At 40.5% G+C, this 15,585-nt stretch overlaps 1 pseudogene; it reads left to right on the top strand.

Annotated features, from left to right (window-relative positions):
* The first annotated feature begins 583 nt into the window (after positions 1-583).
* On the top strand, positions 584-10,465 carry LOC148026056 (THO complex subunit 3 pseudogene; annotated as a pseudogene).
* The last annotated feature ends 5,120 nt before the right edge of the window (positions 10,466-15,585 follow it).

Here is a 15,585-nt window from a genome sequence, read left to right as displayed (position 1 = left end):
TCTCAACCGGTCTTCACAGTGCCATCTTCAGCCCACCTTCACTTTGGAAGCAATCCGATGGCATGCCGGACGAGCATTCACCAACCAGACTTCATTCTTCTTCATATGCAGGAACTGCCCCTTGCAGGAGAGAGAGGGAGGAGAAAGAAAGACTAAAAATCAGAATTTCATTCCCTTCATCATATTGCATGTGGTTACCATTAAAATCTTGCCCTCTCTGGATGGATTAGGGATCTTCCCTTCCTTCTCTACATGATTGAGTATCCAAGAGGTACATACATCCCCAAAAAATAGGGCGTCAATGAAAAAACACCCCTCCCTGCATCACAACATATTTTTGCATGTTTTCTTCATTTAGAGTTTCATTTGATTTCATTTATAAAATGTCCACTTAAAAAAAACCACTTTTATACTACTATGGAAGGGCTTTCAGCCTGTTTGGGGTGCAAACGGACTCCGATTCGCAATCCGATTGGACGGTTGGCTTGGTGACATCGAAATCTATAAACTTGGCCCCTATCATGTACTCTTTGGCTCCCGGATCGAGTAGCTTCTTTATAGCGTCAACCCTTGTGGGGATTAAATGGGGGTCAAACGACCTCCAATCTCGACGAATCCAGATTTGTGCTGGATTCCTGACGTCGAAATGTATCTAGGAAAATTCTAGCTCGACCATCCGCCACCGTTTGATTTTTCATGAAAATTGGCTCTTTAACACCTCTCGGGCACTTTTCGGCTCCAAAACGAGCTTCAACGCTTGAAGAATGGGTCCAAATCGGGTCCTAAAATCTAGCTCTCATATGGGTTTATGATCCTGGTGGGCTACAAAAGTGGCACATTTAGGGAATGTATAGATTTTGAGGGGGTGGTGTTTTGAAGATATTTGTCTAGGGTAGAAACCCTCCAACCATGGTATATTTTGAGATATTATAAGTTTGTGGACAAAGAGGAAATATTATTAAGTTTGTGAGATGCTTCTTATTAGTGTGTGTGAACTATTAAGTGCTTACACTAATAATGTACTAATTGGTGCTTCAAGAAATAATGTACTTCCAAGTACTTGGATTTATGCATGATTGGAGTTTCGTTTGCCTTCGGGAAAATGTAGCTTCAAGTAAGAGGTTAAAAATTGTATCAAATAAACCCTTAGTTTAAAAGCTAAGCCTATTGATAGCCTTTAGGATGCAAAGAAGGAGAGGTTTTGGTGATTCGAGGAAAAATGAGGCTATTATAGGAACAAAATAAAAGAGCTTTATGGGTGGTGCTATGATTGGGAGGTTGGAAGATGCTTGCACAGATCACAAGACCAAAAAAGAAGAGGGTGTGTGCTCCACAAATCCAAGCGCATGCTATAGATCCTCGCTATCAGAAAGCTTATGCTGACGTAAAGGAGCATCAAACAAACTCTGCAAAATGAAGAACTACACAACAACCCACCATACATAATGTTTTTTTTAAAAAAAATAGTGACTATGGATAAGACAGATGATTGACTTATTGGGCCACCGCGTGCATACAATCTATCAATGAGTGCAATGAGACCGTGTCTCTCTGCATATTGAGTCTCCAAACCTATGGAATCGCAATTTTTGATGCAGCGTTGCAAAGAAATAAAAAACAATTGTTAGAAACATGATTCTTAGTATAAGTGATATTGTAAATAAGAAAGTGAGAAGAACAAAAAAAAACTTACAAAGTTATCTAGCTAAGTCATGTAGCACAAATTTATCTAGATAAGTCCTATGGCTGCCACTTCCCTGATGATGCAAGACCCTTGCCTCCAATCCTGCCCTTGCTGCCTCCCATTGCTGTCGCCATCATCCTAGAGAATCTATAGCCTCTTCCGTGAGTCTCTACCAATCATCTGCATCTAGCCACTCGAGCTTTGAGGTGCCACTCTTGAGTGCCTTGCGTGCATTCAATCGTCTATATGACATGCATATATGCATACACTTCATCATCCACCTATTGGAAAATCTCTCTACCATGACAATAGGTACCGAAAACTCCTCATGCAAAGATGCCACTATATAGTCCTTGCCCCCCTCTGGTATATTCTTCCAATGGTCCAAAACGTTGTGCCTAAATATTTGTTGGCACAACTCTCTCATGCGAGACATCACCTACCTCCCCTCATCCACTACAAGATACAAGCCTCATACCAACGTTCATAGCGACGAAAATTTTCATTAAAAAAATTGCCCCCGTTGTCACTAAACACGTTGGTATTAGCGACGCCATCATAGAACCGTTGCTATTTACATCACACATGCAGTAAATTTGCAACGCAAATAGCAATGGTTATAGAGAAAAAAAAATGTGTAGCACTATGTGCTGTATTTGGGCTATACAAAAGAGTTACTGAAAAGTGTACAATGGTCATCAAAATGAAGGCAAAATGTACTTGAATACACAACTAGACTAATACATAAAATAGATACAATGCAAGATACAAAAGATGATAATAACATAGTGCATAGAAAATGCCTACATAAATCATAGGACCAAAAAATAAGAGGATGTGCACTCCATGGATCCAAACGTGAGCTATAGATCCTCGCCATCCGAAAGCTTGTCCCACCGCAAAGGAGTATCAAATGGACTCTGCAGCAAAAAAAGAAATAACTATATATCAATCCATCATACAATAATGCATTTTAATTAAAATTAATAACTACGAACAAGAAAGATGAGTGACTTACTGGGCCACCGTATGCATACAATCTATCGATCAATGCAGTGAGACTGTGTCTCTCTACATATTGAGTCTCTAGGCCGATGGGATCGTGGTTTGTAATTGAGTGCTGCAAAGAAAACAAAATACAACTGTTAGAAATACGCTTGTAAGTACAAGTGATATTGTAAAAAAATAAGCAAGAAGAACAAAAGGAAAACTTACAAAATCCTCCAAATAAGTCCTGTGACCACCACAGCCAATATGATGGAGCACTCTTGCCTCCAATTGTGCCCTCGTTGCCTCGCAATGCTGTCTCCAATGTCCTAGAGAATCTGCAGCCTCCTCCTGAGTCAGTGCTAGTCATCTGCATCTAGCCACTCAGGATTTGAGGCCCCACTCTTAAGTGCCTTGAGTGCGTTTGATCGTCTGTGTGACATGTATGCACACATGCACTCCATCATCCAACCTGTGGAGAATCTATTTGGTGCGGTGGGTACTGGAAACTCCTCATGCAAGGATGCTATTGTGTAGTCCTTGCTCCCCTTCGGTATGTTCTTTCAATGATCCAAGACGTGCCAAAAAACTTATTGGCACAACTATCTCATATGAGCCCTCACCCTCCTCCCCTCATCATTCATGATGAAAGCTCCTGTCCTATCATCTACAAGGTATCCATACCCCTTAGGGGTATGTCTAAGATGTGTCCTCTCTCACCTCCAACCGCGCTCTTGGGCATATCCAGGAGACCCCTGTACATCTGGTGTACCCACGGGGGTGGTATCTCTTAGAGTAGCACCAATAGGGGTGCCACGTATGGACGGCCAACCAAAAGCTGAGTGATTGGAGTAGACGTCTACACAAGTGTGACAAATCTTGCAGGTGACACAAATCCAACAGAATGACGAGGTAGAGAGATTGCATTGGTACCTCCACAACAACCACCTGAGCCACGCTCTCTCAAACATCTGCATGAGAGCGAGGAGTAGCACTTGTATCTTGAGCTAACCTGGGCTCATCGCATCCACATCTCCGCAACATCCCCCAGAACCACTTCCTCCATCTGGCCCAATTCTAGAGCGTCGACCTCATCTACTCGAAACCGTTGCATCAGAATAGGCCAAAGTAGATCAAATAGAACATCTTGATGGTGTCTGAGACAGCTCCTGGTGTGCCATATCTTTGAATCAAGTCATCTGATCTGGAGACATACATGTGAAGATCTCATTTAGCTTCTCGTCACTCATCCTCGACTCATCATACTATCCAAATATCTACAAAGGTCACCTACACAGAAAAAAATTGGTATTAGCATTATCAATATAAAGATTTAAGCAAAGCACAGTAATATAACTCTCAAAATTTTGATCTTATTTAAAATGCATATTGTAGAGTATCCTTATAAGCAATTCATCAACAAATTGAGTAGGTGGATGCCCCAAGTATGATGTAGCCTATGGTCCCAGGTCAATTTCCTGACACAACTCCACATACACTAGAAGGTCGATAGCAAGGTCACCACAAAAGGATGAGTCCACCTCGTTCTCAAAGAATTCTTGGTCTCATGTCTTTCCATCATTGTTACTCGATTGTGCCTTCTCTACATGCTCCAAGCTTTAGGCGGCCTCTACCCCTTGCAATATCAACCCCTCTATCTGCATATTATCCTCATCTACACGGGTGAGAACATTGCTTTCATCATATACTCTCGCACTTTGGGGAGCTGAAGGTACAACATACCACCATCGAGATTGTCGGGGGTTTGGATAGAAAATTACCTATTCAAAATCACATACAAGAGAGATCTACCATTTATGACATATACCATGTCGTAATAAAAGTTTTAAAAACATGAGTTCATGCACCTGTTCACAATCGGCCAGTAATACAAAGGTGTCGCACAAATCTATCAATCTTTTTTCAGAATCTATTTCAAGAAATCTAGATGGACCTCATTAAACAGTTTCCTTGGCTCCTTCCAGTACCACTTTTGGTTCAAAGGCCATGAAGTGCTTTCATCTACTTCCTCCCTACCTCTTGATACAACAAGGTCTATAATCCAATCTCATCAAGATGTGCTAAGGAATTCAACCATCTTTGCAACTCTTCCTCTTCACCCAAAGAGTGATTTAAACTTAATCTCATGGTAGGTAATGCATTCTCCAAGGGCAAGATACACTCTTCCCCATATACTAACTTGAATGGGGCATGTCATATTGCTCTTTTGAATGCCTTGTTGTAAGCCCAAAATGCCACATACAATCTCTTATCCCAATCATGCTTACCCTCTGATACACTCAACGATAGAATCCCCATAGAATGCTTATTGGTACTCTCTTTTTAAGTTAAGACTTCTATGACCTTATTCAAAAAGTGTGTCCTATGGTATGACACCAAATCTTTAGACATACCAAAACGACAAATAATTTTCTCCATGATGAAACTGTGACATTATCCTTCATCATAGCATAAGCTTTAAACAGCTTTATGAAGCACTCTATCACCACAATTATATAATGCTTTCATGTTGTAGATGAAGGATGACTAGTCCCATGAAATCAATGCCTCACTTGTCAAAGGGAAAGGTAACTAAAACGGGATTAAGTACCCATTTATAACTTTTCCTCACATCATCCCTATGACAAATATCATAGTGCTTGACATAGTAAAAAATATCTTGAAAAATGGTTGACCATGAGTATTCTGCACATAAAGATTTCTAGGTAGTAAGGCATCTAATAAAATCACCCTCATATGTTCAGTCATGGCATTCCTTCAAACTGAATGACACCTCATCAGGCATCATGCAACACCGATAAACCTCATCCACACCTTTTTTATAAAAGACACCTATTGTTGAAAAAAATTGAAGTGCTTATAGCCTAATCTTTCTCTTTTATGATTTGAAAATAGTTTATTACAGATTTCCTATGGATAGATAATATGTAATAAACACATACCACAACCGAATTGAGACTGTATCAATCTTACATAGATCCTTGTAAATTGCTAATGTCAATTCACTCTTCCTTAGGCCCACTAAAATGCACTAAAAACTTCACAATACCTTGTAATTTTGGTGGCTTGATCCAAATCTCATAGTCAAACTCTTGCAAGGATGTTAACCACTTGTCTAGGCAATCAAGAGGTTTAAGGTTTGTCAACAATAGCAGCAACCCCCCAGTCTTGGCAGAAAACACCACCTTCTCATAAACACCATAGCTAAGCCAATGTATACTTTCTCTAAATAACTATAAAAAAGCTCTCAAACTCCTAACTTCCATTTTCCAAAGGTAATTGAATTATATAACTATGCCTCCCAAATCTAAGAAAGATAGTAAAACCAATACTATGGTTTATTGCAGTCGTAAATATGTAGAAAACTTCTCCCCTTCAGGAATCTTTAAACATTGGATTTTTGGAGAGTTCCACCTTAGCATCCTCAAATGCTACCTTACATGGTCCAGCCCACTCAAAAATATTGTTGTGCAACAAGAGGTTTATCAAGGGTAGTGAGCACTTAGCCAATGCATTAATGAACCTAGGATAATGAACCATGGATAAAACAAAGCTATGAGCCTCCGTAGGGTTGCTAAGTGGACTCATGGAAACAATGACAACTATCTTCTTGGGGTGAATAGTGATTCCAACCACACCCACCACATGACGCAATAACAAACCATTAGGAACCCCGAATTTACACTATTGAGGGTTTAATGTTATACAATACTCATAGTAGTGCTGAAAACACTTAGGCAAAACGATGATCTATCTATTGCAGATTGTGGAAGCCCCCAATTTGTCTATAAAACCTTAAGATCTTCAAGGGAAATGTCAGCAAACGTTTTGTCAGCCACCATCGTTTGCCTGGACCTAGGAGCATTAGATAAACCAAAAGCTATAACATAGTATGCAAAAGTACCAAAGACTATAATAAATGTCATTTTTCGCATATTCTCTTACGATGTGGCCATTTGATTATAACACAAAAAATAGTCCATAAAGAGATACATTTCTCACACTGCTTTGCTAATTGATCTAGAATCAGATTGATAAAGGGAAGAGGATAATAGTCCTTCATTGTCTGCTTATTCAACTCCTTAAAATCCAGACAAAGGTGGATTTGATCACTCTTTTTCTTTTTTATTACAACCAACAAGCACCATTCAGTGTGTTCAATGAGAAAGATCAATCATGCCTTTCTTAGGCATATCAACTTCTTAAAAAGAGGCTTGGTGTAGCAACTCAAGCAAGTTCCCCAACCATGTGATTCTTGATATGGTGTCAAAGCAGTGTCACTAAGAGAGGTTGATTTTGAAGGCTAAAGTGAAAGAGAAGAAGCAAGGATTCGAGTAAGCAAGCAATGGGTAAGAAGCCCTTCCATTCTTCCAGTCTTTGTCTTGGATACAGCGTGTGGAGGCGCCAAAAGCACGGTAGTGTGAAAGTCTTAGATTGTTGTGAGATTTGATGTACAAGTAGAGCATTATATATTCTGTAGGTATGCCTTTTAGGGCTTGCTATCTATTGCTTTTTGCGCATTTGAGACCATTTCGAGCCCTATTTTAGAGCTACAAGGTTGCGAACATCAATTTTAGGGTATACTACAATTTTGGCTATATTGACCAAAAGTGGGTGCAGGTGCACATGTTGTAGATTTTGAATGTGTAATTTTTGAGGTATTTTTCAAGAAGTAAACATAAGTTTTATCTACAACAAGTTGCAAACTACATGTATTGTTGAGCAATCAGTGAAAAAGATTACTTGGTGTATTGTTGTGCATTTGTTGTGAGCGGTTGTAGAATATTTGCTTGCCGTTTTGTATCATTTTTTTAATACTAGCAATGAATAGTGGAAATCCCATCATTGAGAGGCTAGACAAGAACAACTACCCTTCATGAAAGTTTCGTATGATGAACTTTCTCATTGGAAATGGCCTTTATGAGTTCATTTTAGGTGAAGAAAAGAAGCGAGACCTAAGTATCCCTATGACTACATATGAATTCAAGGCATGGGAAGAATGGAATGCCATTGATAATTCAAGAAAAAAAGGTGATATATTGGCTATCTGGAGCCATCGATAATACTATGTTGGGACATGTTTGTAATGCAAAAACTTTACATGTATCTTGAATAACGTTTTAGAGCATGTTTTTAGTAAATACAAAAGCACGAAAGATTGAACTCAAGCAAGAGTTGAATACCTTAAAGAAAGAGGAAATGTATGTCAATGAGTATGTTTCAAAGGTGAGGAGCATTACAAATGCTTCCATAGCGATTGATCCAATGCTTGATGATGATGATTTGGTTTCATCTACTTTGGATGGCCTTATTAATGAGAAGACCACTTCTATATATATGCGAAAGCCATTTCGAGATTTTGATGAGTTGGTCTCTCTTATGATTAGTAAAACTATCGATATGCAGGGTGACTCATCTTAAAGAAATGGTAAAAAGATCGAAGCATTTTACGTAGGTTTAGGAAGGGGACATGGAAGATCGTCTTTGAGAGGCCGTGGTATGGGATGTACTAGTGAAAACCAAAAAAATAGGTTAAATTAGCAAATTGGTGAAATATAGGTTTTAGGAGGCCATAGAAAGTTTAGAGGTAGGGTGAGCTCTAGAGGAAGAGGTGGTTTGAATAATAGAGGTTGAGGAAATTCTTTTATTGTTTGCTATTATTGTAGCAAAACAAGTCACATTGCAGCACATTGTTCTGCTAAGAAGGATGATATCTACAACTGTAGCAAGGAAACTATGTATCATCTCCATGATAGATTGAAGAAAAAAATGAGCCTCTATTTGTTATGTAGTATATGATGAATGCTGTTACAGGAAAAGGGACAAATGGTGATGTATGGTATCTTGATTTAGATGCATCTAATCATATGACCACTCGTGTTGAATAGTTTAGAGAGATGCAAGACTTACAAAATCTAACTTCTGTGCAGATGAGCCATCCAATTTCACACATTAAAAAGCGCATGATGGCAAGACAAAGAATCTCTTAGATGTATTACATGTGTCATCAATCACAAAGAATTTAGTATATGTTGGCTAAATGGTAGAGCGAGGGTTCTAGGTTTGATTTAATACAAAAGGTTTTTTTGTAGAAGACTTTAATGATAAGTATAGATTGGTTGCAAAAGGAATTAGATTTGGCTATATGTTCAATTTAGATGCTAGAATTCCTACAATGAATGCTGCTATGTATGCTAAAGGGAAAGAAGTGGATGTACATATTGAGATATGACATAAATGTATTGGACATGCAAATGTGCAAAGGCTGAAATTAATGCAGTCCAAAGGATTGGTTACTGGGTTGACTAGTTTTAGAGTTACAGAATTTTATAAAGTGTTTGAATCATGCCAGTTACTTGGTAAGCAGGCAAGACAACTCTTTTCACATGACACAAATGTGAGCAAGAAAATATTTAATGTTGTGAATACATATGTTTGGGGGCCTACATAGAACATATCTCTTGGTGGTAGCAAATAATTTGTCATATTTATTGATGACTGTTCAAGAAGGCTATGGGGATATTTTAGGAAGGAGAAGAATGATGTATTTAAGCTGTTCAAATCTTTCTAGATAGCTGTTGAAATAGAAACATGCTTGAAGTTAAGTTCTTGAGATCAAATCAAGGGGAAGAGTACCTCTCTATAATGAGTTTAGTGGCTTCTTAAGGTCTCATGGGATAAAGAGAGAGTTTATTTGCAGGTATACCCCACAACAAAATGGAATTATAGAAAGAAAATTTAGGCATACTACAAAAGTTGCACGCGCATTGATGGCCAAAAAGAATATGCCAAAACGTTTTTTACCTAAAGCTATTCACACTACTATCTATATTATGAATAGAACTTCCACAGCTGTAGTTCATGGCATGATCCCCAAATAATGCTTTATAGGAGGCAAGATGCTGTCTTATTGCTGCGCATTCGAGGTGTGAAAACCACCCGAAAGTTGTGTGTGTGATTTGAGACTTTGTACATACTTAGTTGTTGTGTTTACATTTATTTTCTACGTATGAGTATAGTGGGGAGGAGTTGGAGGCATAGTGGTGAACATGATGAGATGCTTTCAGCCTATGTTGAGCAAGGTCAAGTGGAAAGCACAATTGATGCTGGTGAATGTGTTACACGTATTCGTTCAGGACTTTGCCTTCTCCTTCTTCAGTTACATCAAAAATACCTAATGATACCAAGTCTCCACATCCAGGAGTTGGAAAGAAGGAGCCCAAGCATATTGGAAGCTTTGATGTTTTCGAGGATGACAGTGCAGATTCACCTCATGGGATCCTAAGCATGCACATTTATTAACAACAGCTTCAGGAGATAGAACTGTGCATCTTTGGGATGCTTGTACTGGTAAGTGCTCCCAACAAGTGGAGTTGAGTGGTGAGAATATAAATATCACTTTCAAGTCTGATGGGTCACATATTGCTGATTGGAAATAGAGATGATGAACTGACTATTATAGATGTTCGTAAGTTCAAGCCAATCAACAAGTGCAAGTTTCCTTAGGAGGTGAATGAAATAACGTGGAATACCATTGGAGAACTGTTCTTCCTCACAACTGGGAATGGAACGGTGTATATCTTGTCCTACCCATCTCTTTCTACATTACACACACTTGATGCTCACACTGTAGGTTGTTATTGTTTTGCCATTGATCCGAATGGGAGGTACTTTGCAGTGGGAAGTGCAGCTGCTCTTGTGAGCCTCTGGGATCTTTCTGAGATGCTTTGTGTTCGTACTTTTACCAAGCTTGAAGCAAAGCAAAAGGTTTAGAGTTGAAGGGACATGCGACGTGAAGATGAAAGATGCCGCTTTTCTGCATGTGTATGAGAGAAAAGTGTGGCTAAAAAAGTGGGCTTTTTCTGGTTCACGAAAGAAAAAAGCAGAGGAAAACACGCAGAAGCAAGGGGGATGAAAAAAAATAGGGAGAAGAGGGGAGAAGCGCTATTCATCACCACAGTGGTTTCAGGAGCTGTCTCGCTTGTGACAGTCAGGAGTTGCAAAGCAGGGTTGATACGAATTGACCTTGCATGCTTTGTTTGGGATGTGATGTTCCTGCTAGCATCATGTGGAGTCCTTGTGGTAGTCTTGCTGGATGGGAAAGTTTACTTATGGGAAGCCGTTGCATTTTTATCTGACACATTGAAGCTTTTCCCTGCCGTGGCTGGTGTCTCTCTCCTAGCTATTGGGAATGGTGCACTAGACGTCTTCTCGATCGTGGCAGTGTTCATCTCATCAGACAAATCAGGAGGCATCGGCTTTAGCTGTGTCTTAGGGGGAACTTGCTTGGTTCCTGTGGATACGAGGAAGAGGATCGACTGTGGTCAATCAAGCGAGGGAGGGCCTATGAATTCTGGGAGCGATGCATAGATCAGCCTGCTGTTTGGTATGATTTCTCTAAACTGCAATGGAACTACAGGCCAATCTTAACAGGGAGTATATTTGCGGGAATCAATCTGGATGGAGGACAGGAAACGGCACGAATTGAACGGAAGGAGGGGAATGTATCTCTCAGTTGACGAACAGGGGGGAGGAAAGAGAACCACATCAAAAATGAGAAGGAAGTGGTCATCATGTCGAGAGCTCGAATCCTGATGATACAAGAGCCAACAGAATAGAATCCACAGGCAGACAATTATTTCCCTTTTTGATGTTGTAGCACCAGTTGTGGGAGCCGTATTACAACACCTCTCCCGGCATTGCTGCGACATCATCAACCTGTCCATCTTGAGATGCGTTGTCATGTTTCACTGCGTCGAGGTCCAGTTGTGCCAGCCTAGAATTCTCAAGAAGGTAAGGATGCTGCAGAGGGGACAAACGCCTATGGAGCTTCTCATGAAAATTGCATAATAACAATTGCCCAGATACCTGCCAATGCAAGTGTTTCACCTTCTTTCAGTACTTCAGGTTTGGATGGGAAATCCAAGTGGGAATTCCCTTGCATATGTAGACAGGTCATGATTCTATCATTTGTTTTGTAAAAATCTCTGGGCGAACAGCTTCTCCGCAACTTCTAAGTCTGAATGTTCTTCCTTTGAGAGATGTGTTATTTCTATCATAGACCAAACTTGTAGCTAGAGGCTATGATTGCAATCACATGCTTTTTGTGGGAGACAACAAGGGGAATCTCTGCAACTTGAAAGAGGTGAAGTTCAGGACAGGAAGAGCATATTGTGGGAAGGTAATCCTGATGGAAGAGAGAAGAAAAACCGATGGGGAATTTCGTATGTTCTTCGTCTTTGGGTGAGTTCTTCCATTGATGAACTTACCGACTTCACATCGTGTTGCCCATGTGAGTATGCTCCATAAAATGATACAAGTTACCTCAGGATGGATTATATTGGCAAAATTCCTGTGTACATAATGTGTTTCTCTTGAGTTTTGGGATCAGAGAAGGCCAGCTGAGTGTGATATGATATGACTCATGAGCTGATGTTCTCAGAAGCACACAGTAAGGGTAGAAGCCCACAGAAGGTTCCCTGCGGCTGTAAGTAAAGCTCATAAAAGTAATGAACTGGAGGTTCTCTCTCTCTCTCTCTTTCTCTTTCAGAAAGGCTAAAATAGTCTGAAGAAGGTCACTGAAGTCTTCCCTAAAGACCTCTTTATAAAGAGACTTCCAAGAGGTGTAGAATAATTCATTAAGATCCAATAGAAATGTGTGTAGGCAGCATAGATGCAACTTAGAGTGAAACAGGCTGAAACTGTTGTCAATTGTGAGCATTTGAAATCTTGCTTCTCATAAGCTTGGACTCTAAAAAGAGCTTGTATACATGGCATGAGTCAATTGTATGGATCACATGTGGATTTATTATGGTATCACTCTATGCTCACAGTGAAAACTTGGCAGTAATACAATCGTTATTTGACATCATATTTGTCTTGATTATTTGCTTCGCTTAATCTTCGGTCTTGGAATTTCTCAAGAACTTCTGTAGTTGCAACATTGTTTTCGAAACCCTTCGACATCTTTGGTGAACCTGACGTGAAAGCGTCGCAGAAATTTCAGGATGGGAGATACTTCAGCCTCTATTTCAGCCTCTTCTACAATTCCAGCTGCGTCTACTTCAGCTCCATCAATGACTGCTGCATCAAGTACTTCAACAGAGGATCTAAAGCATATTTTGCAGAATATGTCCATGTATATGCAGCTCCAAAATCAGCAGACACAATTGTATATGCAGCAGCAGCAACAATTGCATCAACAGCAATTGTCTCAACAAAGGCAACTCTATTCGGAGCAGGAGAATGCAAACAGCGCGACTAAGACTATTGAAGCAGTTGAAAATGAGAAGAAGCTATTTGACGGCCGTAATGTTTCAGCATATTTGAAGACACATGAGATCAAGATGGGGTTTTTTGGAGTTCCAGCTGGACTTATGAGTAAGTATTTCCTTCGTCTTGTCACACCCGGTTTGAGGGCAAAAGTGACTGAACTTTTTATTCAAAATACAAATTGGCAAGATTTTAAGAAGGCCTTGAAAGAAGAATATTTCCTTGAGGACTTTGGTATGGCTACTCGGCGGTCATTCCGAGAGTGGGTCTACATGCCAAACAAAGGTCTAGCTGCTTCAGAGTTGATTCGAGAATTTGAAGAGAGGTATAGTCAGCTTGATGCCATTGAACAAAGAGCATTGGATGTTGAAAAAGTTGAGCTTTTCTTGCAAGCTACAGATCCTGCTCTTCAAGAAGAATTGGGTGAGCTTCTTGAGGATCGCACGAAGCCTATGGGTCTTAAAACGGATTGGCAAGATGCTCAGGATGCAGTCTCGACTTTGACTAAGAGGAGGATATGGAAGACTCGCCTACATAATGGTTCCATGACACCTACACCATCATCAGCTCCTATGCCTGCTTCTATCCCTGTTATCTCTTCTCCTCCTCAGCCAATTTCTTGGCCTATGCAAGTACCTACTGTTTCCACTCCACCTATTCCTCCTGTTCCACGACCGATGCCTACACCTTCTGCTCCAAAACCATCTGCTCCATCGGTGCCTACCTCTCTTGATGACATAATCAAAGGCATAACAGATTTGACCCTGGAGTCAGTCAAAGCGGAGTTGGTGGGAAAGTTGCAAGAGCAGTTTGCTTCGACTGCGCCTACTACTTCTTCTAGTGCTCCTACTGCACCTAGAAGTGCTCCTAGTGCACCTAGGAGAGATCGGAGATGTATTTGGTGTGATAGCACGAACCATCAGCATTGCAGGGATTGTGAATCTTTTCAAGATGCAAGAAGGAAGAATTTGGTATATTGGGGGCAAGATGGTAAGATTTGGTTGACTGAGACAGGAGCTCCACTTGCGACCAACTTTGGTAAAGATGGAATGAAGAAGTTAGTGGATGACATGGCTGTGCGTACTTCTTATGTGACAGCTAGAGGTGATGCTTCTGCATATGGAGTCCAGATTGAGAAGGGATCAGAGACTAAGTCAGCACTATGGACTTATGCTATGGAGACTGCAAACAAGGGGAAAATTCAGCAAACTGTTTTTACTAGTGCAGGCTCTAGCATCAGATCAGAGACAGGTTGGGATTCGCCTGTTGATAGGTACTCTATTTATGCTTATTTGGCTAAGTCTCAGGGTGCAGATGTACTTGTTGAGGAGAAGCGTAAGAGGGATGAAGAAAATCCAAGTGCAGCTAAGAAGACTATAGGGGGTGAGTTTGTTACTCCACCTACTGCAGGACCGTCTTCAAGACCAGGGCCAGATCGACAAATGGAAGATGCTCAAAAGAGAGAAAAGAGGCAAGAGCCTAGAGAGAGAAAGCAGCCAGGGTTTAGATCGATGTCTGATATTGAGACATCTACGGACATGAAGAAAATCTTTAATGATAAGATACTTGGCAGTGAGGTGACTTTCACTATTTCTGAGATTTTGGGCATCTCAAAAAGAGAGTTTCAGGATCAGTTTCATGAGGTCCTGAAGAGGAAAAGACATGCATTATCTACCACTGATACACAGGGAGTTTTGATTGGGGAGTTGGATGAGAATGAGGATGAGGTTATGGTTGAGAATGCTTCTATTTTTCCGCAGGTAGAGAAGAGGGTTCACCCTATGCATTATGCTGAAATTGATGAGCCTGTCTTCATACCGTGTAGTCACTTTTCGCGGAGCCATTGGGCTAGGGCAACTACAAAGATGATGGTAAATATTGGAGAGAAACAGGTGCCTTATGTTGCATTGGTGGATCATGGTTCAAAGATTAATCTCATAGTTTGTGGAGTTTATGAGAGTAACAAATGGCCTATGGATGTAGAGCATGGGTGGCGTATGAGAGCCGCCAATAACACTGCATGTGATTTATATGCTGCCTGTCCTAGTGTCAGGGTTTCTATTCGTGATTTAGAGGAGGATTTTCATTTCTTTGTGCAGGATTCATGCTCTTATCCTATAATTCTTGGACAGCCATTCATCACAGAGATGCGCATGGAAACAAAGGTCATGGATGATGGATCTGCTTATGCAAGGATTCACAGTAAAGATGGCATGAGAGCAGTTCAGTTTATGACTGTATGTGTGAACCATGTTAGAAACAAGGATACTCTCAGAGATGCACCTTTGCCCGCTGTGAGGGATTCGGGTTTTCATTAGGTACCGCCATTTCGCGAGACAACGGTGGTACAGAGCAGAGGAGATTGGAGTTCTCGTCTCCTGGTAGCAGTGTTTTCTCCTCCGGTTTTGTTGGGATTTCAGCAAACAGTTCAATGAGCTATCAGAAGACTTCTAGGTTGCCTAGAGCTGCCAGGCAGTATGTATGTAGGAAGGAGAAAATTTTGAAAAATGCAAGAATTTTGGAGGATGATGAGCACATAGATGGGATGTATGACAGTGTGATTTGTGTAGATACGATGGAGGAGATGAGAGATATGCTGAAAACTGATATGCAGAATTGTC

The sequence above is a fragment of the Lygodium microphyllum genome, chromosome 14, assembly GCF_053477565.2.
Source record: "Lygodium microphyllum isolate KBCC chromosome 14, Lygodium_microphyllum_v1.1.10, whole genome shotgun sequence".
Taxonomy (NCBI): domain Eukaryota; kingdom Viridiplantae; phylum Streptophyta; class Polypodiopsida; order Schizaeales; family Lygodiaceae; genus Lygodium; species Lygodium microphyllum.
This window is presented reverse-complemented; position numbering and strand designations above follow the sequence as displayed.